The following is an 11,109-nucleotide window of genomic DNA, read 5'->3' as shown; positions in this document are numbered from 1 at the left end:
CATTTTTTTCTGAAAAGGTGGTGTCTATTTACTTGTGACCACGCTGTGTATATCCAGGCCTAATGACTTTTGATTTTTTGCCAAATTACATTCGCAATCTTTCTTATTAACTTTACTCCATTAAATACGCAAGAATCAATTTCTGAAACCCATGTTTCATGACTTGTCATGAACAAAATAAATAACTGTAAAGTTTCTTCTTTGCCAAATGAGTTCTCATTTGATTTGGTAAACCAAACTGCAATGGTTAGGTAAAACTTCAAGCTTGTTTCTTGACTATTATTGAATTTTCTTAATCCTGAACAAGTACTGAAAAGCTATTTGGTATTATCGGTGTCATGAAGTGCTGAGTTTGTTTCTACTAAATTATTTTAAATTCACTAAAAACTTCACTGAACAAATACTGTATAACAATGGCATGAAGCTTATTTTTTAAAGAATTCATGATGAAAGGTCATTAAGCGGAAATGTCCAAATGATTATTATAAACATCAGTCAATCACAAGGAAGGAAGGCAACCAGCCAGCAGCACCCATTGTCAACTTTTGGGCTGCTTTTTTTTTTTTAAAACCAAAGAATATAATTGAGCATGATGTTACAATGGATATACAGCTGAAGAGGCAAGTGTATTTGATGATATCAGGTATCAAATCTATGACCCTCAACCAAGGAGGCAACCACCCTAACTATCAGACCATGAAAGCCTGGAGGAATTATTAGATGAAGGTCAATTCTACTTGTTAGTAAAGAGTAATCCAAGAGGTGGATGTGGGTGCTGCTGACTGATTGCCTTCCCTCTGTTTAGCAATTCAAAATACAGTGACAGATAGCTTTATCATAACTTAAAACCAACAAAACAAGTATAACATACTTTCATGTCTGAGCATGTTTAATGACAATGGAAATCAAACCCACAACCTTTGAAGAACGATAAATCACATACATAAATGTATTAATAGATTTCCAACGAATAACAACAAAATCTGAATATTTATATTGCATTAATAGTTACAAGTATCAATTATATACACACACATTTTTTTTCTATACTGTACTGTATGTTGTACAGTAATGTTATAAAAACACATTCCATAAGTGGTTTTATATACAGACTACAACTGCAAAATAGCTTTAATAATGTGCAATGAAAAATAAACATGTAATAAGGATAAAGATGCATCAAATCAGCACTATGCTGATTCAAAATAATGACCAAATTTTATACCCACAACAATCTTATTTTCTTCTACTCGTTACGAAGTGAAGACACACCTAAAGTGCTTGATCATCTAGATGTAACTGTATACATTTTGTTCACCACCACATGCTTGATCACCTTCTAATAGTTGTGTTTACATAAAATTATTAATCAATACCACGAACTAAGCATATTTATAACTTATGTTAACCTGTACCCAATAATAATCTTGCTATTCACTGTTATGTTTACTATTTTGCTAATTTATGATCAATGTAATGAAGTAACATTTATTGTCATCAACAAAAATTCAGTAGCTTTAGAAGATTAGTCTTATGAAAATTTGTAAGGTGAAACCCACATAGTGGTATTAACTCAAATTGATTTTACGTAGCTTTCCTAAAAGTGATCACATTTTGGTGGTATAACACGATTTACAAAAACAATATTAAAATGTACAGTTCATTCCATCGCCATTTTATATCGACTGTGACTGTCCTACGACTTGCTAATTTGCATATACAAAATTGTTTTAATATAACATTCTTAAGCCTAAAGATTAATTGATTAGCAAATTCCACTAATTGTCCAACTGTAGTCTTAAATAGCTCTAGTTGTGTTCACAATATACAGGAATTTCCCAACACTGCAGTTATTGTTCCTAATGTTGAATGTGTACAAATACCAAATATAAATTTTGTGATGTTATTGCTATAAATGAAATCTTTTTGATTTTCTACTTATCTTAGATTTTCAGGTGTAACTATTAAACCCACCATAAAAAGTACTTTAAAAGAAAACACTCTCACTACTTTGTCCACCACAGAATGCTTTAAATCACATGTGAATGTTCTTTCTCAGATACAATCTAGTCACTGTATTTTCATGACAAAAACCAAAATGATAAAACATGGTGTGATTGTTTAAAAGGTATCTAAAATATGTACATGTTTACAAAACTTTGAGTGGCTCAATAAACCTTAAAACTATTTTGAAAAAAAGTAATACAAAGTTAGAAAAGACAGCTCAAATTGTAACTATTTCACTTGTAAACAAGATAAGCTAAACTATAATGAAAGAAACAAAAAATCTATTGTATTAGAACACGGGCTAATAACTATGACATGCTTGGAATTTATAATTAGAAGAAACTGATAATAATAAAAAAATAACACGTGTACACAAACATTTCTAGTTCCAAGATTACCAATAGTTTTCTTTTCTTACATGGGACCTCAAGAGATATTTAAACTCAGGTTAATATAAATAATAAAACATAATTATGGCAATATTTCAATTAACAGATAGTGGGAATAAACAAAAACAGTAATAATGAGAAACACTAATTTTGAATAGCTGATTTATTTTCACAGAATTAATCAATTTATTAATAATTTTGATTATTGAATAGTTGGAATAATCAGAAACACTAGTTGATTATTTTCATGACATTAAACAATTTCATCAGAATTTTGATTACTCAATTATTTTATGTGAAACTATTTAATGTAATTGATGCTTCCAGGGAACCGATTATATTGGTTAATGGAATTAATCACTCATATACCATCTGGTGATAAAATCGTTATTAATAAAATATTTATTAACAAATTTGTATATAAAACTATACTGGTACTATATTGACTTTAAAAAAAATACATTTATACTGAGAATTTTATAATTATACATTTTGGAGAAAGTATTTTTTGTAGTTTAAATGCACATATCTATATACATATTTTTTTAAAGTAAAGAAGTTAGTCTTCTAATCAAAACACACTATCAATGTCTCTTTGTAATACTGGTAGTCAGTTATAGTTTAATGTTCGTCTCATCAGAGCTTTGGGCCAAGTGTGGCCTGGTAGTTAGCATGAAAGACTGTGAATGCGAGGGACCATGGTTTATAGTATGTTGTTGCAAAAAATGTGCTCGTTACTTTGGGACTGAGTGCATTATAGGAGTGATGTTCAAATCCTACTTTTCAATTCGAGTAGCCAAAGAGTTAGATGTAGGTGCTGTTGACTACCTGCCTTTAGTCTAGCTTATCAGCTAACAATGAGCTATGGCTAGCACAGATAGTCCCTGTGTAGTTGTGTGTGATCTTCGAAAACAAACCAAACCTAAGGGCACAGCTTTAGTTTGTAACTTACCTGAGGTCTCTGATCTGACCAGCCATTTGTAAAGAAACATATCTTCTCTTAAGTTTGTAAAGTGTAATTACATGTACTGTAGTTTTATAGAAAAAAAGAGCTTAAAGAGATTGCAGCCAAAGCATCTAATAATGATGCCTTGGCTATTATTATTTACATCATAATAAAATTAGAGATGGTTGGTTACCTGTCTAGGACCTATGCATATTTTCTTTTCTCTTGCTTTTAATAACAGCTTGAGATGAATGTAGAAAGGCTTCATGTAGCTCTAAAAAAAATAATATTCAACTATAATACAAATTAAATGCAAACTTAGTGGTGATTCACATTAATACATGCACTATAATTCCATTTTAAGTAATTACTTCATTTCAGGACATGATGGATAAACTGAGTTAATATGATTTATAAAATATTTCATAATTCACATTGCTTAGTTACACATGTACTTCATAGTTTGTGTTAACTGAATATTACATTAATCTATTTCTAGATCTTGCACCTTAAGGTTATAGATATGTGAAGCATCTAAAAAATAATGCTGTGGCCTTAGCCTGACCTAAATATTCATAGAGGCATTGTTATTTCCAGACAGAATACCAGAGATGACCCTAAGGAAAATGATAGCCTGTGCAAACTTTGTAATTGGCACCCCTGCTCCTGTAAAATTGGCAGGAGCTGCTAATTGCAGTGTTGATATTAGCACCTCTAGAGGTGATCATCCTGTGCGGGGTGTATGTCCCTCCACCCCATGCATATAATATTATATTATTATGATTGTTCTTAATATTTTCACAGAGACCAAACAAAAAAAGGGTAGAGTCCTCTTATTCATTTCTAAAACAAAATCTTAATGAAAGATTTATACATATACATATATTTACAGTCAAATTAAAACATTGATGATGGACATGTTTCAGCAATTAATATTTGAAGGGATTGAAATCATGGTAGCTGTTGTTTAAGGGGTGCAAGTTTAAAGGTACATATATTTCATACAATGATTTGCACTTCAAAACATTCTTTATCATAACTTACATCTATTTATATTGTTTCTACAACTCCTTCGTTAACTGAGCATACTTGATCCCAGATTACCTATTAGTTTACTGAATACTCAGCACTGTGCTATACAGGCAATTTGGTCCATTAAGGTCACTCTTCATCCTTCCCAAAGTAAGCTATAAACAAGTTAAATGAAACATTTACATTTGTTATACCTATCCAACAAATGTTTAGATACATTCTTACTAAATACACACTATATCATCAGACATACCATATACTTTTTTCACTCGTACACGATCATAAAATCAGAACAAGACTGAGTTGGGGCAACACATGTAAACACTAAGCAATATTTAGCTTTGGCAATCAAGTTGGTACTTAAGCTTAGCAAATTTGCTAAAAATATCCACAAGTTTAATAACAAACTAGGTGTAAATGCAATAAAGTGATGATTAAAGTCTTGAATCAAGAATATAAGTTCTTTTGGGAGAAATACATTTCCAAAAAAGAAGGTATGTGCAATAAATTTCAACATATCTCATCTATTGAATGTTTGCATGCATGTAAGCCTACAACCTATAAATGCTCAAAGTCCACAGATGTAAAGAATTTATTTATCATTAAAAAAAATATATATATATATATATATATGTATTAGTTTCTTTTAGAGAATTTTAATTAAGGAAAGTCCTTGTTGATATGTTAGGTTCACAAGTTCTTCATTTTACAAAGGATAAAAAATTTACTATTAAAAGTGGCAGTTTTAATCTAAAAACTTGTTCACTTAGCTCATAAAGTTCCCTTATATGAAATTTCCCATCTTTGAAGATGTATGCTTATCAATACTGATGATATTTAGTTTTGATATTTGTAGATAGCTTGCTCTGATCAAAAGTTAATATTAATGTATACACTGAAAAGTTTTTACAAACTAAACACACAGTGGTGACAAGTCATCTATATCATAACCAAAAACTAAAAATTTAAATGTCATAAAAAAGTCCTTTATTCTGTATGTCATTTCTATGAAGGGAATGTACAGTGAGAAAATTGTCGAGTCAGAATTACAAAATTACATCAGTAGACAGACCAACTAATTATCCTCATTCTATCTAATTAAGAGATGTATAGCATTCAATAATTGCCGGAGGAATTCATAAAACAATTACAAAGCAGTTTACTACCCTCAAATTTACTCCATGTTGAAAATAGCCAAGCTTACTATAGTTACATTATTTGTTTGAACATACTTACACCACATCATAGTGTCTTTAGCAATGCTCATCTCTTCTGATAGTAATAATCTAGTACTTTTTCATGTCTTTATTTTATAAAAATCTATAGAAGCTTAGGTTTGTATGTTTTATGTCATTATTTGAATAAAGAGGGACTCAACTGTGCCATTTATTCTTTAAATTGTTTGCCATCTCAGAATCTGAGCTCCACACTGAGCCTTGATTTTGGTTTGCTTGTTCAGAGGTCAATATGGTCTTTTCAACAGATTTAAATTTCTAACATACAATTTTGTCAATGAACAACCTAGCAAATTATTTTCCAAAACTTCTACTTAAAGCTCCTAATATTGAAATGAAATCAATACAAATTTTTTCTATGCAATAGAGGAAAAGACCAAATTTTAATGAAACCAAGTCTATTTCCTCTTCTACTGGTTTCATTAACTTACTAATTAATCTATTGTGATGCACCTAACAATCAAAGCCTTTTTGAAAGTGGAAATACATAATATCAAACACAGAGCTTTTGGTTTCAATTCACAATTTTGGAAAGAATACATTTTGTTTTAGCTAGCTTGGTTTCCATTTAACCAAGACTTAGTAACACAACTAGCATCTAAAATGCTAACCACTGTCAAAGATTTTTATTCTACTAGCTTTCTTTTATTCTGAAGTTTACCAGATCCATTAAAAGTAAAATCCTCAGGATTCTTTCCTTAAATTGATCTGCAGATTGAGATTAAAATATTTTTGATACAGTTATATGCACTTAACATTAACTTTCTTCTTTAAACCGAAATCCTCTTTCATTGTTCACCATTATCTTCCCTGATAAAAGCCACTTTAACTTTTAACAACATTTAAGCTTTCTTTAATATGTTCCTCATCTAATCTGCTTGGCAAAAGGTAAATAAAATAAATGTTAATAGATGGTGTTAAAAACCAGATTTAATAAACAAAACAGTTACATTTTATTTTAATTCTAGATGATCTAATTAGGACTTCCGAGATTTATATTCAGGTGTATTAAATGATTACATTTTTCAAATGCACATTGTACTTAGGTTTTTCAACTCATGTAACAAGCTCTAATTCTAACATTTTCAAAACTCTGATTTGTTCCATTGGTGTTTGTCCTATTACTCAGAACCATTTGAGCAGAATGGATGGTGAATCAACCAAACTGCATATATACTTGATTCAGTGATGTCTGATTGCACAGTTAGCTACAGAATAGCAGGAGTGCATCATGTCTTGACAACCTGGAGATTTAGGTTTTCTGTTTTGGTGACTTGAGAATATCAATTTGTGTACATATGTGAAAGTTACAAGATGGACCTTATTAAAGTGGAAGAACATCATATCAAAAAAATGTGAATTAATTACAAAACTTACACAAACATAAAATTAAACCAAGAAAAGTAAGAAAAAATATTCCCTACTCCAAACATTGTGATGATGGCAAATGATTCCTTGCAAAAAAGATGAGATATTGATAAACAAAGGATTTATTTTGTTATAAGTATTCTACTTTTCCTTATTATCATCATCATTTTTTTAAAAATCAAGTTCAGTATTAACTGATTAAACCATATCTGATAAAATCTGGTAATTTAATAATTAAACTCAAAGGTCTAAACATACCTCCTTCTGTATACAAGAATTATCGTTGAAGATAGCCAAATTTTGTACCATACTTTTTTCTTCACTGTGGTAATACAAGTGTTTGTAATTACATTGCAATGTTTATATTATTACTGTTATACTTGCAACTAATGTCATATTACTGATGCAGTAATTACAAGTTTCATCACAAGTAAATACTATTTAAAATAGGTCTATTCACACTCATTTTATTACTTTTTCTTTTCATTGTTAATTAGAAAACACACCAGTGTTTAAACGTTACAACCTTTAGCCTCATATTATTCATAATATTACAATACTTGGTCTGATGAACATATTAATTATGTTACATTAATAAACTATTCATACTAATCTCCAATCAGAGCAAGCTACCTACTTATATCAAAACCAAAAATCAACCAGGTGTTAAGTATACCTATCTAAAATTTTCAAGAAAGCACATGAAGAATAAGGAAAGTATAATTTCTTATTTTTACCATAAACTAATAAATTAAAGATCATATCCAAAGCTTTCTTAGCTATATTAATTCACAACATCCCTCTATACACACCACTCATGAAATCATGACGTACAACTACATAATTTCTAAATTATATACTTTTCTTACGTTCAACAATAGTTTAAGGATCAGAACGTATTGTTTCATGAGTTATATACCCCTGCTAATACTATTACCGTTAATCTCGGCCGTAAACTAAGATAGTTGTTTTACTTTTGCTTTTAAACCTCATAAGCATGCTAGACGTTTTTTTTTTTAAATCTGTATCATTATTATTAGCATGCAAACACTTAGACACAACTGAAATAACAGGGTTTGATGACAGAATTATAGAAACGACCCATTGTATGCAATAAATAATATTACGCATGTCTATATAAACACATATACACACCTTAAATTATAAATATAAAAAGGCCAACGTTAGGCTTAACGAAAACTACACCTACTTTAACGATAACACTACTCATACTGTAACTTGTAACTGCAACGTAATATTCCACAAGGTATATGACACATTAACTTTAAAAATAACAAACAGTGAAAATACATATAAGCACACTGTAACGTAGAAAAACCACATTCAATAGTAAGCCTCGCTTTAAAAGTTTAAATTATTGACAGTGTTAAAACTTGTTAAAGCATACACTAAGTCCACGTTGAATGACGTCACAAAAGGGACTGTTGGCTAGATTTATCTGACCTTGGCTGCAGTACACTTATACTAACGGATGTGTATTGCTTAATGGCTTTATAAAGTCTTCTTTCATAGTTTCATTGAGTCACTGCATGCAAAAGCCAACAAACAATAATACACTAATGACCTTCTTTGTTACGTTTTCCACCAAGAACTTAACCAAACGGCCCTTATGAACTAGCATTTACAATACACCGCTCGGTTACTTACCGCGTTCTTTCCTAAAATTGCTATGGAAGCGGACTGGTAAAGTCCATGTAAGCACGCGGGGTGTTCCAGATGGTGTGCTTGTTTGGATAAACACCACTTTGACCTCAACCATTTCCTATAAGGGGTGTGGGTTGTCAACTTCAAATTATTTTACAATATGTAATTTCATTGTAAAGAGATTTTCTCGAATAAACCTGAATGAGCAGAGCTTTTAATCAATCTTTTTGTGCTTTTTTATATCCAAATTTGAATATTTACACAGATTATAAATACTTTTATTTTTACAATTCATTGCATGAGTAACACTCAAGGACATGTAGAGGTACACCTAGCACGTGTTATGCTCGCGCTTGTTATACCTTTACACTTTTATGTTAGCTTTATGAACAGTAAAAAAAAGGCTTCTTTTTATCATGAAAGTACTGTAAGCGGAAATATATAGTTTGAAATCTCATTTTAATTATATTTAGATGTGCTGCAATACTATGACGTCACTGGATCGTAATACTTCTGTTTGTTAGAACGATCCAACGTCCAAAATATTCTACACTTCTAGGCCAAATCACAATATATCCTCACGTATGAGAGAAAAGTCCATTAGTGAGTGTAGGGAGAATTACTTTGTGCTGTTGATGCGATAAATTAATAATTTGCGTACGCAGCACAAGTGTACCGACAAATAATAAAAGTCTGTATAACAAAAATTAGAGGAATTTTGTTCACAAAGTTTTGAAAACAATGGGTGTATACAGTTAATAAAGGTAAAAAATGACATGACTATGAGAAAACTAGTATTTTATGACATGTTTGAAGAGTATTGTTCACGAGTAGCAAATTTCTCTTCTTGGATTATTTATTTATTAAATGTACTCACGAACAGAAAGAGCAATGTGCTAACCCAATTATATATTATGGTTCACAACATGAGTAAAGAATTTTATTATTGTTTTTCAATCTCTTACACATTTTATATTTTCCTTTCAAAAAATTCATTGAAATGACAGAGCCATTAGTAACTGTATTTTGGTTAGTAATTGGTTCTTTCTTTGTTTATCAGAAATATAATGATGGAATACACCTGTTTTGATAAATCTACATTTTAAATTCATTTGTTCCAGTATTAAAAATGTTGTGATGAGAACGTGGAAGCATGAAAATTGTTATTGTCTTTGTCATTAATTTCGAGGAAACCTGTCTGAATGATGACGTTACTTTATAATAATATACCTCCAGATATTAGAATATCGCCTATAAATTAGTCAAGTTCCTGTTATTTAAAAAAAATGGCTTTGGTCTAATTTATAAAATTATTTAACAAAAAACTTTTGTCCTTATTTCAAGTCCTTTCGTTCTGGCACAGTTTGTTTGTAATTAAGCATAAAGCTACACCATGGGCTATCTGTGCGTTGCCCACTACGGGTATCCAAACCCGGTTTTTAGCAGACATACCGCTGTACCACTGGGGGGCTTAGCCTTTATATACCGTATTGTCGTTTTAAATATAACAGTATCGAATATGAGATGGGGATTTTAAACTTTCATTTTATACATTTTTCTTGAGGAGTAGGTCAAATTTGGAAGGAATATTACTGTTACGCCTCTGGTTGTTTGTTAATTTCCCGTATAATGTCTTTCGGATGAAACTTCAGCTTATTCTTTCTCAATTTAACTTTGCAATACACTTAATTTCCTATCATCGGTAACAGTCACATCAGTGGTAATAACTTTATCAAGGGCTTCACTGTTTGCCTTCTCAAAACCGAGTTGAGTTTCTTCTTCGACAGTGGCTTTTTAAGGTGACACGTCTTCAGCAGCATCATTTGTTCTGTTGTTCACTTCGTCCCAACTGAAATGTCCTGGCTTACCTCGCCGACCACATTTTATCCGGAAAGTCACGTCTGAGAGACGATCCACTATGTCATATGGGCCTTCCCATGGAGAAGACAACTTAGGAGACTTCCCTTTGTCTTCCTGGGATTATACAACCATACCTTAGTCTCCTGGTACAAAGCTGACTTCAGTAGATCTCTTATCATAAATAGCTCATCGAATCAGCAGACATTTTCAAGTCTGAACACACTTGATGGTGAATATCATCCATCCATTCCGATAACACTTTCACAAACTCTGACACACTTTCAGACAACTTTTCATAAGGTGGGCGTCCTTTTAACAGATCCACTGGCAACCGAAGTTCCCTCCCAAACATCAACTTTGCTGGAGTGTATCCAGTGGTTTCATGCTCTGCTGTTCTATAGGCCATCAACAGTGGAGGGAGTAAGACATCCCAGTCAGCTTGGCGACTATTATAAAACTTTGTCAATTCCTGTCCCAGTGTACAGTTGGAGTTTCTACCATCCCATCAGACTGTAGGTGAAGTGGCGTTGTTCTGGTCTTTTGTATGCCAAACAACTTGCACCATTCATGGAACACAGCTGATTCAAAGTTATGGCCTTGATCTGAA

The 11,109-nt window shown here is 31.4% G+C and overlaps 1 protein-coding gene across 8 annotated transcripts in view; it reads right to left on the bottom strand.

The window, feature by feature from the left end:
• Positions 1–8,703, bottom strand: part of LOC106461807 — a 19,373-nt gene extending 10,670 nt beyond the window's left edge. The window contains exons 1-3 of one of the 8 annotated variants that reach the window (XM_022388883.1): positions 8,646–8,703; positions 4,387–4,529; positions 3,536–3,616 (exon numbers count right to left, since the gene is read on the bottom strand). The gene's annotated coding sequence lies outside the window, so the exon portion shown is untranslated. The other 7 variants (XM_013921662.2, XM_013921661.2, XM_022388882.1 and 4 more) reach the window with 7 other exon arrangements.
• Between the last annotated feature and the right edge of the window lie 2,406 nt (positions 8,704–11,109).

Source organism: Limulus polyphemus, unplaced genomic scaffold (assembly GCF_000517525.1).
Source record: "Limulus polyphemus unplaced genomic scaffold, Limulus_polyphemus-2.1.2 Scaffold1035, whole genome shotgun sequence".
In the NCBI taxonomy this organism is placed as follows: Eukaryota; Metazoa; Arthropoda; class Merostomata; order Xiphosura; family Limulidae; genus Limulus; species Limulus polyphemus.
Note: the sequence above shows the minus strand (reverse complement) of the source record. Positions and strands in the feature narration are given on the sequence as shown.